Source organism: Papio anubis, chromosome 4 (assembly GCF_008728515.1).
Source record: "Papio anubis isolate 15944 chromosome 4, Panubis1.0, whole genome shotgun sequence".
Lineage (NCBI taxonomy): Eukaryota > Metazoa > Chordata > Mammalia > Primates > Cercopithecidae > Papio > Papio anubis.
Window position 1 is genome coordinate 165428817 of NC_044979.1, and position 12886 is coordinate 165441702.

General features: G+C 36.6%; 1 long non-coding RNA gene across 1 annotated transcript in view; it reads right to left on the reverse strand.

The window, feature by feature from the left end:
* Positions 1-12886, reverse strand: part of LOC116274583 — a 120653-nt gene that overhangs the window by 9662 nt on the left and 98105 nt on the right. The window contains exon 3 of the long non-coding RNA XR_004183369.1: positions 5666-5867. This is a non-coding gene — a long non-coding RNA (uncharacterized LOC116274583). The remainder of the gene's footprint in view (positions 1-5665; positions 5868-12886) is intronic.

A 12886-nucleotide genomic window follows, 5' to 3' on the forward strand; every position in this document is an offset into this window, starting at 1 on the left:
AAGTTAAAATATTTATTGATATGTTAAATATATTCAAGAACATTAATGTTGCCTAAAGAAAAAAATAAACCATATGAACAGAAGATCCTCAATGTTCATGGCAGAAGAAATTTTAATTTAATATACTTTGATTATTTTCATTGGCAAGTTTATCCTTCTACGAAAATCAGTCTAAACTTTTTCATGCTGTCTTAGGTAAGAACTTTTGGTTAAGTCATCCAAATTCACTTTCCTTTGATTATTTTTGTAAAGCAGTTGTTTACTTTGATTTTTATTTGACTTGCTACCTAACCTATTTACCAAGATAGATTGTGGCTAACCAGATGATGTAGATTTTTGTCTTTGGCTCTGATAACTCTTTGAAATATATTAGCCCACAGTAACTGAAACAGCATGGTACTGGTACCAAAACAGACGTATAGACCAATGGAACAGAACAGAAGCCTCAGAAATAACTCCACACATTTACAACCATCTGATCTTTGACAAACCTGACACAAACAAGCAATGGAGAAAAGAATCCCTATTTAATAAATGGTGTTGGGAAAACTGGTTAGCCTATGCAGAAAACTGAAACTGGACCCCTTCCTTATACCTTATACAAAAATCAACTCAAGATGGATTAAAAACTTAAACATGAGACCTAAAATCATAAAAATCCTAGAAGAAAACCTGGGCAATACCATTCAGGACATAGGCATGGGCAAAGACTTCATGTCTAAAACACCAAAATCAATGGCAATAAAAGCCAAAATTGACAAATGGGATATAACTAAATTAGGGAGCTTCTGCACAGCAAAAAACACTATCATCAGAGTGAACAGGCAACCTACAGAATGGGAGAAAATTTTTGCAATCTGTCCATCTGACAAAGGGCTAATATCCATAATCTACAAAGAACTTAAATAAATTTACAAGAAAAAAAAAAAACATCAAAAAGTGGGCAAAGGATATGAACAGACACTTCTCAAAAGAAGACATTTATGCAGCCAACAAACATATGAAAAAATGCTCATCATCACTGGTCATTAGAGAAATGTAAATCAAAACCACAGTGCAATACCATCTCATTCCAGTTAGAACGGCGATCATTAAAAAGTTAGGAAACAAACAGATGCTGGAGAGGATGTGGAGAAATAGGAATGCTTTTACACTGTTGGTGGGAGTGTAAATTGGTTCAACCATTGTGGAAGACAGTGTGGTGATTCCTCAAGGATCTAGAACTAGAAATACCATTTGACCCAGCAATCCCATTACTGGGCATATACCCAAAGGATTATAAATCATTCTACTATAAAGACACATGCGCATGTATGTTTATTGTGGCACTGTTCACAATAGCAAAGACTTGAAACCAACCCAAATGTCCATCAATGATAGACTCAATAAAGAAAATGTGGCACATACACACCATGGAATACTGTGCAGGGACATGAATGAATTTCAAACCATCATTCTCAGCAAACTAACACATGAACAGAAAACCAAACACTGCATGTTCTCACTTATAAGTGGGAGGTGCACAATGAGAACACATGGACACAGGGAGGGGAACATCACACACTGGGGCCTGTCAGGTGGTGGGGGGCTAGGGGAGGGACAGCATTAGGAGAAATACCTAATGTAGGTGACATGTTGATGGGTGCAGCAAACCACCATGGCACATGTATACCTATGTAACAAAACTGCACATTCTGCACATGTACCCTAGAACTTAAAGTATAATTTAAAAAAGAAAAAAAAAAGAAATATATTAGCCCTTGAACCCTTCAAAGAAGGAAAACAGTTCCTCCAACTTCTCAACGTGTCTTAAATATTTCTGTTTCCCAACAAGTTCAGCACCTTTCTGTAAATAATACAAACACAATCTCTGTCAAACTTATGTAGTCTGGATGACTTTGATAGTGAGACTTATAGTATCTTTTGATGTATAAGTATTCATATACACATTTTATTTCTCATACCGTTTTATAAAGTGCTTCAGGGCAGAGATTTACGTCTTCTAATTTGTTTTATGCCTCATAAACCCAGAGAAGTATCTGGCACACAGAAAGTTGTATGTTGAATGCATTTGAGTTAAACTGAACTAATAAACTTCTTGATGTCCAAAATCTAGTACCTCAGGCAGGAGGTGTTGTCCTATTCTTCAGCATAAACACTGAGTTACAGTTTGCCTACTGAAGGGAAACTGTAGGGAAAAGACATTTATTTCTCTTCGGCAAGCTGTAAAAATCTAACCATCTGGCCCCATATCTCCCCCAATATGCTGTCCTGTTAAACTGAAATATTTTTCCCTTTGAGTCCATGAACCAGAAAAGCAGCATCCTTAATTGTAAGACAGGATGACTACCCTTCAGCCATCTTGGCCCTGACATTCCCCTTTTCTCTACAGAAGACTGTGCAAGATTTGAAGATAGAATTGAAAGCAAATGCAAGAGGTAAAGTGACTAGGCTCTGTGAATTAGTTATTTTAGTTTCTATTGAGGAAATAACTTGTTGGTCAGGATTTACTTAAACTGGGTATAAAATTATAATTATTCTTAATAAAAGAGGCATATATTAATATTAGAATATGGATATATTCGAAGAACTTTGCAGCTGCACCAGTAAGTTCAGGTACAAAGCCTTCCTCTGTTCTCTACTCTTCTGTTCTGTCATCTGATGGTATGAAGCATGCCACAATGAGAAAATTACCCTAACCTTTATCCGGCTTTCTTCTGGGAACACTATTTCAGGCAGCTTCCCTTCAGTTCAAGAGCTTAAATCTACCTTTATATCCTCTCTCAGATTTAATTTAATATCTTCTTAATTCTTGTCTATCTTTTTCTCACTTTTCCTTTTGCTTTACCTATTTTCTACCTCTAATTTCATCCCTGTTTTTCAATTCTAAAGAATATCCTTTTGTGGAAATAGTAAATATTTTTTGTTTCTTTTGGGCTCAACTATTGATTTAATTTATTTTAAGTATTCTGGCCTACTGCTTTATTTTTCTCTATAGCCAAACTAAATATCTTCATAAACATTTTTATGCCTTTTTTCACTCATTATCTTCTATTTCAATTATAGGTAAAATCTGAATAAACTCTCCTCTCCATATGACAGTTAATAAAAGTCAATGTTGATTTTATTTGTTATTTCTTGAGTCTAAAGTTCCCAACAAAAATAAGATTTGATTTGCACATATGAACAACTTGCTCTCTGATAGGGTAGCACATAGAATTTTAAGATTCTTTCATTGTATATTTCTGTAAATGTTTCTCTAAGTATAGCATGTATCTGATTTCTATGGAAAAATCTGTTAATGTGCATATTTCTGAGTCCAAAATCAAAGGATTCTTATTCAATAGGTAGGTGTCAGGTGGAATCTAGAAGCTGATGTTCTTTAATCAATATCTTGGATCATTTTGATGAATACATGCCATGACAAAGACTAATCATGTATCATGACGAAATTGTTAGACTGAAAAGTCACTAGCTTTCGATGAGTATTAATCACAGTATTCTGTGAGATTACCTATTTCATATAACATTTTCAGGGAGCCCTGGAAATATGGGGCAAGAATATGAAAAAGAGAAGTCCGAGTCAGAGCAATCAGGAAAGGGAAAGAAAGAAAAGGCATCCAAATAGGAAAAAGGGCTCAACATCACTAATCATCAGAGAAATGCAAATTAAAACCATCATGAGATACTGTCGCACACCAGGCAAAATGGCTATGATAAAAAAGACAAAAAACAGCAGATGCTGGTGAGGCTGTGGAGAAAAGGGAATGCTTTTGCACTGCTTTTGGAGATGTAAATTAGTTCAGCTACTCTGGAAAGCAGTTTGGAGATTTCTTAAATCACTTAAAACAGCTGTCATTCAACCCAACAATCCCATTACTGGGTGTATATACACCACCCCAAAATAGATCATTATACCAAAAAAACACCACATGCCCTTGTTGGTTCATTGTCATGTTATTTGCCATAGCAAAAGACATGAAACCAACCTGAGTGTTCATCAATGGTAGATTGGATAAGACAATGTGGTACATATATACCATGGAATACTATGTAGCCATAAAAAGAATGAGATCATGTCCTTTGCAGCAACATGGATAGAGCTGGAAGCCATAATCTTAAGCGAATTAACAAAGGAACAGAAAACCAAATACTGCATTTTCTCACTTACAAGTGAGAACTAACATTGAGCACACGTGGAGGTAAACGTGGGAACAATAGACACTGCAGTCTATGAGAGAGAAGAGAGAGGGAGGGGGGTGTGTGTTGAAAACTATGGGGTACTATGCTCACTACCTGGGTGCAATATACGTATGTAACTAACTTGCACATATACCCTCCGTATCTAAAATCAAGGTTGAAATTTTTTAAAAGATTATGAAAAAGGCAAATTTATTCATATAACCATTTGATGAACATTACTGAGGGTCTGTAATATTCTAGGCCTTGGGGATATTGTAATTTACAAAAGGCAAAAACCCCTGCCCTCATGGAAGTTTACTCAAGCAATAGACGATCAACAAGGTAAATTACTGAAATATATAACATATTAGCTAGATAAAAATTCGAAAGAGATAAAACAAAACAAAACAAAACAAAAAAAACAGAGAGGACAAATCAAGTGGCAGGGATTGAAATTTTAGGTTGGGAGGCTAAGGAAAGCTTCCCTGGGGAAGTGACTTTAGCATTAACATTGAAAAAAGTGAGCTTATCTCCTACAATCCAGGAGTCATATTCTAAATACATGGTAAAAAATATGACCTGGGTAAGCACAGACCTGTCTGATGAATCAAAATAGAGGCTGTTTTCACCTCATCCTCAATTCACCATCATCCTTTCTCTGACCTTCTCCCACCTCCTCTAAAGCTAGATACCCTCATTTTGTCAGGTTTCTTTGGTCGCAAGAAAAAGATTCCAATGAAGTTATCATCACATAATTCACAGAATGAAAGGGAAGCCACGTCTACAGAGCAAGGCTCAGAAACAGACCGAGAACCAGAGCACTGGGGACCATTTGACTCTTGTCAAAGCCCTGCCTCTTGTAGAAATAAATTGAATCATTATTTCCCAGTCTGTATGGCATTCATCTTCATATCCACAGTCTACAGAGAGACAGTCTGTCTGTGCACATGGCCCTTTCTTGGCTCTACTGGCACACAACAAGGAAGCTCTAGGCAGGAGGAACAGCTTAAGCTTTTGTAGAGGCAGTACCTCTAGAAATAGAAATCCATCCAGAGTGTACACAACGCAGGCAGCTAATGTTCACTACAGTCCTGATTCCTCCCGGCTCTGCAGACTCCATATCAATATCTACTAGCATCTGGTTTAATTTCCTTAGACCAATTTTCTTTCTATTAGTATGTTTTATATACTTTTCTGTCCTAATGAACTGGCAAATATAATGAGCTATACATCAAATACCTACTCTTACAATGAATCCCACTGAGAGAAACTGACTTAGGTTGGGAAATACATTTTTCTTTTCAGGATTTCTTTAGCTGTGTAGCTGGGCTGGAAGCCTACAGGTGGCTGAACGCCAGCTCCTCTGATTGACGGAGAGGAAAGAGTAGCCATTGAAAGAGGAGGAGCAAGAAAATTGGCACTAGTTGTCTACTTAAAGCTAAAATTAGAAAAATAAATTAATAAGAACTTTCAAAATGTGTACCTGATCTTTTTTTATTGACTAGAAAACTTCATTTCTTGAAACTTCGTGCAGTTTGTTTTTCATAACAGTTTTCTGATCTCACTGACCTCTTCTTTCTCTGCAGTCGACTTCGTGCAAAGCCTGATCCGGTTCCCACAGGAGCTTAGGCGGTAGTGGCATTTGCAGTAGGTGGTGACGGTATTTCTAAAAATTTCTGTCTGTGCTGGAAAATAAGACATCGGCATTGACATTTCCAATTTGAGAACAATTGTGCTTCATTAATTCTGTATTATAAATGCCACTTCTGGATTTGGTTTTCTTTGATATTCTTCCTGATCAATTCATTTCAATAATACTCTTTTCTACAGAACCATCTCATCTTTATTTTTGGTTGTTTATGCTGGTATCTTTCCACAGACCCTTTTTTATGATTGTATGTTATTTAATTTATATGTAGAAAATATGAGTTGTGGTATTATACATTGTATCTGCTTCAGGGTCACGGGCATGTGTTTTAGGTTTAAAAATGCTAATTTTTAATCTATTTATTCATAGTATTAGAATATAAAAGTGGTGAATCTAGGCTGAAATATAACTATTCTTGGGAAATACATACATATTGCAATTTACTGATGTTGTAATCAAATAAGTAGTCTTTTTATTCAAACAAATGATTAGATAGAAATATTAAAATACAAAATATACAATTATAAATTGATTAATTTTGCCTCCTTACCTGAACACTGAGTCTTTCTATTTGAAATTGATGTCCATAATCTTTGAGGGGGATGGCAGGCGTTAGGAATTCTTGAAGTACTAATGTGTTGACTTTGGAGATTCTGGAGGAGATTTTCTGTCCCTAATCATTTTTGTCCTTATTCTCTCCAGTAGCCGAGACCTGTGAGATTCTGACTCTCGTCCCTAGCAGTGTGGACTGCAAAACCACTCTCTAGCGATTTGTTAGACACCAAATATCTAAGCCTCACTCAGAATGTGGTGAATCATAATATCCGGGTCTTAGTTAATACATTAAAAAATCTCAGATGAATCTTATGTTCACTAAAGTGTTGAAACTATTTACAAATAGTCCTCTTTCCCCATAACAATAGTATTTAAATGCCAAATTCAGGTTTTTTCTTCCTATCTCTACAACCTGTCATGAAAGTAATCTTAAAAATAGCCAACACATTGAGTAGTTGATTCAACATCAAGTCAATCTTGTTATTCCCTTCTTGCCCTTCAGTCTCTCCAGACAGTATCCATTATGCCTCATAACCTGCCTAGTAACCTTGTCTCTGGAAAGCTTAGACTCAACCATTCAATTCCTGAGACTGCATTGCTCCTTATGGCCTAGCTCCTAGATATCTTTCTGTCTTTAATTCTTCACCCATGCTCAGGTTAACTTTGTTGGAACAAGATACTTCAAGATTTGGTCAGAGTGCCATATATTATAGGAAGCACTCTTTAATCTCAGGCTGAGCAACTTGCTCCTCCTCTGAGCTTCCACCTGTTCATTCCACCAAATCAACTTTGTTCACATTCTATTGCTTTGCCGGTTGATTTTTAGAGTAGGCTTTCTCCCTAGACAATGTATGGTCCTAGTGTGGGGATCTGGTATGAATTCTTGCTTTCTTGGAGCCTAGGGACTACTTGGCACCCAGTAAGAACATCACAAAGACTTGTTGCACTAAAAGGAATTGAGGCAACTGATTTCTGTGCCACAGTCTAGTAATGAAGCAAGATCTGCTTCTTGCTGTGCTATTTTGCCATTTAATTCTAATCTGAGCTCTTTGATCATAACTTAACATATTGAAGAATAGGAGTCTCAGGAACATTTTGTTCTCTGACTAGATAATATTTACTTTAATATTTCAAAGAATTGAGAGATCCCATTTTCTTTAGATACAATGAAAGTCCATGATATAAAATAAACTAATTATTGTGTGAAGTCTAATTTTCAATTTGTGTGAAAGAAAATGAGACTTACAAAAAAGTCTTATTCAAGCCTCTGGCATAACAATAGTAATTATTTTCTTTTCACTGATTAAGTTAGAGAGCACTGACATCTTTGGTCTGCAAATGAGCCTCAGGTGAGCACAATAGGTTTAAAAATAGTAATGTGATAATGGCTTTCAAAACAAACAGACATCTGAGTCTTCTTGAACTCTTGTAAGTTCGTTACTCTGGAAATTCTGCATTTGGCTTTAGCCTAAAATGTTATATGTAAATCACAAAAGACAAGTTGAAGTTAATGCTGCATATTTTTCTTCTTTAAAACATACCTATGCTTATATGTGTCATCAAAAACAGGTATTGAAAGATAGTCCTATAACTAAACGTTAGCAATGAAAAGAATGTGATTGCAAAACCATGCTAATTACTTCTGTTTTTAAAACTATGAAATGATTTATTATCTTACTAAGTATATTTTAATAATTAGATCTTCCAAAAATGTAAATTTAAATGTCTAATTTAGGGCAGTCTTTATATAATTCTGGTTGGAGTAAAACTAGTACAAAGTTGCAGAGAATAATTTGGCAAAATGTTTAAAAAGACAAGTATATACACTCTTATAAGTTCCTATCTATTGATTTATCCTAAAATTGTTCAATGATGGGAAAAGTTTTTCATAAATACATTTATTGCAGATTTTTAATAATTGTTCCAACAAGAAAAAAAAAATGAAAAGTTCAACAGTTGAGTAAGATTACCACTCAGTGAAGGGTTTGTGGTTAGTATTAGATTTCTTTTAACATCTTTTCTATCTTTTTGAAAATAGTTATGATGAAACATTTATTTCTTTGGCAATCAAAAACAGGTAAAACAGTTTTACTATTTTATTTGAAAATATGATGAATTAACAGTTTACTGGAAGCAGATTTTAATGAGTGGTTCTACTAAGCACTAAAAATGTCCATAAATCACCGTGTTAGGTGCTGTGTCTTGAGCAGTTGATTGATCTTTTAGAGTTAGCAGTTGTAGCGACAGCATAAACCAAATCAATAAAGGTTTACTGGACCTTATACCTAATAACAAGCTCTAGGTATTCATGAGTCAGAAAAACCTACTCTTCCAAGAAATTACAACTCTGAGCTACCTCCAAGTTGGCTTTACATTGCACAATAAATCACACACACACATTCTAATTATATATATTCATCAACTCGAAGAATGATGGCTGTCAGTTTCATCCATACTTCTTATGAAAGGGTATGTGCGAGACATAATAGAGAAATATATCTAGTTATCACAACATTCTGTGAAAGGGAATAATTTTCTTTTTCCTGGCAATAACAAATGGATCATGTTCTATCTATGTCTCTCTGTCTCTGCCTATGTTTATCTGTGTATCAATCTACCTATCTACTCACAACAATTCTTGAAAGGACTCTGATTAGAAACTTGTGCAAGTCCTTAGAATCCAAAAACTACATTCAAACAGAATTTCACATGCAATCCTGATGTCCATTTTCTCACTCCCTTCAAAGACAGGATCTTGTAATGTACGGGTTAAGAACATTATTTGTTTTCACTGAACCTATTAATTTGTCTTCTCCTTAGTACCCTTCAACTTGGGTGGTTCTTTCTCTACCCCTGGGGCACTGTTTCACTGCTACTTACGGGTCACTCTAGTTTATTCAAACGTTATTCTCCAGAATGATGTGCCCCTGGAAAACGATCCAGTAAGGAGAAGGACTGAGGTGGGCCTCCTTCTCTTTTCCTTGCACCAGGTTATGCAGAGAGGCACGTTTCTTTATTTCCCTACTAAAGAGGTAAGTTAGTTATAAAGGAGAATGCTAAAGTGTATTTAAGGTCAGAAATGTCCTCTAGTATCCCCTTCCCACCCTCTAGTTTTGGATCTAGCATCCTTGGCTTTCCAGTTCAAACTCTCCTCACTAAAATGCCATCTATTTCAAGTTCATCTGTGTCAATCTCTAGCACCTCTCTCCTAAAATTGGTGGCCACTGGGAAGTAGCTCTCAGTCCAGACAAGTGATCAAAACTGCAGGCCCTGGAACTCAAATATTTATTTATTTTATTTGGCTGAGTCCATTTTCTAAAAAAGAAGAAACCAACATTTCACAGTAAGAGAAGTTTTAGATAAAAATCCAAGTATCTTGACTCTTGTAGAAAACCTAGAATCTCAGAAAATAATTCACCAGAGTGGAGTAGGAGCTGGGTCCTGTTGATAGAGAAGTTGCTTCACTCACTTGTTTGCCCGTTCCCTAGAGGCATCTGGGTTTGAGACTTTTGCCTGGGACTCCTCCTCCTATCCATCTACATTAAAGTTAGAACTATCCAGTTTGTACTGCTCCCTCTGCCTTCAGACCTGGCAGTCACAGTGAATTTTAGTTTACGGCACAAGTTAAAGAAAACATTGGAAGGAAAAGCAGGAAGAAAGGAAGGCCAGTTTACCCCTAGTGAGTGAAACTACGAATACATGCATAAGCGCACACACACACACACACACACACACAACCTCCTAAGGGCTAAAATTAACATTCGAAAGCCTAAGTAACAAAAAAATTCAGCAAGCCCCATTATTTTCGTTTCTTTTGTTTTTCATTTTGTTGCCTCCTGAAATAATGAAGCTGCCGTATTTCCATTCCAGCCAAGCCTCCCTTAAGTTCTATAGGTCTCCTCAGTCTCCCTCTCAACCTCAGGACTGGTGCTACAAGAAGATAATCATTCAGCTACTTCCATTCTTTTATAATACATGTAAAATATTTTTAAGACCACACAAAATAAAGAATATAAAGTAAGGATAAAAGAACAGATTCAGATATAAAATGCTGTTTCTTCCCATTGTTGAATTGGTAGAAAACGTTATATCTAAGTTTTCCTCTTGCCAGGTCACACAAATGCTTTTTTAAGTGCTCCACCCTGCTCTTTCCTGAGGTTGATCCATGTTGGGATGTTATTAGGCTGGTGCAAAAGTAATTGCGGTTTTTGCCATTATTTTTAATTTAATCACATTATGTTCCATGGCAAAACAGCAATTACTTTTGCACCAACCTAACAGCTTCTTATGCAAGGTCCTATAGATAACATGTGCTGTGGCTGTGTTCTGAGGCTGTGTGTGCATTGTTGACACTTCCCTTTCAGCATCAGGACTCTGCTATTGTTAAGGAGGTTTGTTTTCTCCAACAGCCTTGACAAAACGATAGCTTGCAGCATTCATTATTCATCTGGGAGGGTTCCAGGTCTGTGTCTTGCAAATCTGAGAGTTCAGCCGTGTGTGTCCAGTACTTGCTTTTCTCTCTCTGGCCTGCATTGATGGGAAAGCAGGCTCCACAGTCTCTAATGAAGAAGGGCAATGTCCTGCTGGGTACAATGGAGAGAGATAAATATCATAGGGACTGTAGCTCCATATAAGGCCTTAATTTAACCTCTTCATTAGCCACCTCATGCTCACTATCAAGTGTGTTGCAAAGGAATGAGTCTTCCTGACCATGCTTTTGGAGTCATTTATTTTTTTTATAAAACTGTTCCTTGTTAGTATAAGAATTACATTATCTTGATCTAAAATATCTTTTGAACCCATTCAAAGAAAATTATGCTTTTGAACTGAACGCATTGTCCTTCTGGTTCCCCTTACAAACCTGAGAGAGAATTTTCAGAAAAAAATAGAAAATGGGAGGCTAGGAAATAGGGCTGTATTGATATGAGGGCCAGGTAGTCGTAGGCAGGGATTTCAGAGGATCCAATGAGTAAGATACTCTGTAACAGTGTTAAATGCTTAACCTTCCTGAAGACATTGAGGTCACAGGTACTCGAATCAATAGAAGTAGTGGTAGAGGGCAGCCAATAAGTTTCTTTATTGAAGAGGTGGCGTGGAAGCTCACTGGGTCACAGAGAGTAAAAGGGATGCTGGTGCACGGGAGCCTGAGGAGCAAGTGCTACAAGCTGTTAGCACTGTAATGACCCAGAAGCTAACAGCCCACAAAGAAGAAGCATGCAGAGACCTCAATGTCTTGGGTGCTAGCAAGAGAGTCAGAGATAAACTGTGAAACTGTGTGGTAGCAGCAAAGACTGTAACCCTGTTACGAAGAAGTCTAGGCCCCTATTCAACCTAGAGTGCAAAAAACGTGACAGCCAGAAGACCTACATTTGGGAACACATAAAAGCCCTTTGGAAAAGCCATGGCATGGGCAGTGTTTGATCCAGGTAGTGCTTTCCATGAGTCTGGTATCATGAGGATGGCATGGTGTGATACAGAAGACTGATGCAGTTTTGAGGCTTCCTTTTTGCTATATTTTCAAGCTGGTAGAGCTTAGCGAAATGTAGCCTACCATAATAAAATAACAGCATAATTTAGCATCAATGTAATGGAAAATGTCTCCGTGTTTTATGTTTTGTGGAAACAAAAGGTTTACATTGATATTAATCCCTTAATTTTATTAGTTTGGAGTCTCCCTCTGGCTATTTCAGAATTTAATTTCTTTTTTCAGAGTTTTCCTCAATTGTATTTAGGAAAACCTCTTACATTTTCTTCTTAGAAACCAAGGACAATAAGGAACTTTCCGGAAATAATTGACTAAAGCCACCATGCTAGTTCCTCCATGAGTAAGCTGTTCAGCCAGGTAGAATGACATTCCTGTAATTCCACTGAGCAAAGTATTTCTCTAGAGATAGCTACCTAGATGTTTCAGGCTGGCAAAGTTCTGTGATAAACTATGGTTGGACGGAGGGAATGACCTGCTTGACTCTGACTTAAATGTTCTCATCTAGACTCTAGAAAGTTCGAGTCTGTATGTTTCCATTCCCTTGTCCAACGAATCCTGTAGTTTTATCCAATACATTTTTTCCTATATGAGATCAGAACAAGACTCTAGGGTTAAAAGAAAAACAATACAAAAATAAATCAGTCTGTTCTGCCTTGCAGTCTCCTTTCTAGTGTACCTGAGCATAAAACAAGAAGAATAACAATGTCGTCATCAACAAACACCTCTACTCTCCCTGACAAAAACATATATTAATTAAAGAAGACTAAAACAAAACCAAATACAAAAGAAAAACAGAAACCTTCTCCATTATAGCATAGAAAAATCTTAAGGTGGAATAGAGTCTTCATTTTCTCAAATTCAAATAGCTTCTGCTTAGGCTCACTGAAGCTCACCTTGCTTACCTAAAGTAGCTCACTTTAACTCTGATTTCCTTCATACTGTTTGTACACTGAATTTATAAACTTAGTCTTCTTAGTCTGGTTTCCTTGATTTTGATTTCTTTTTTCTTGCTTTTC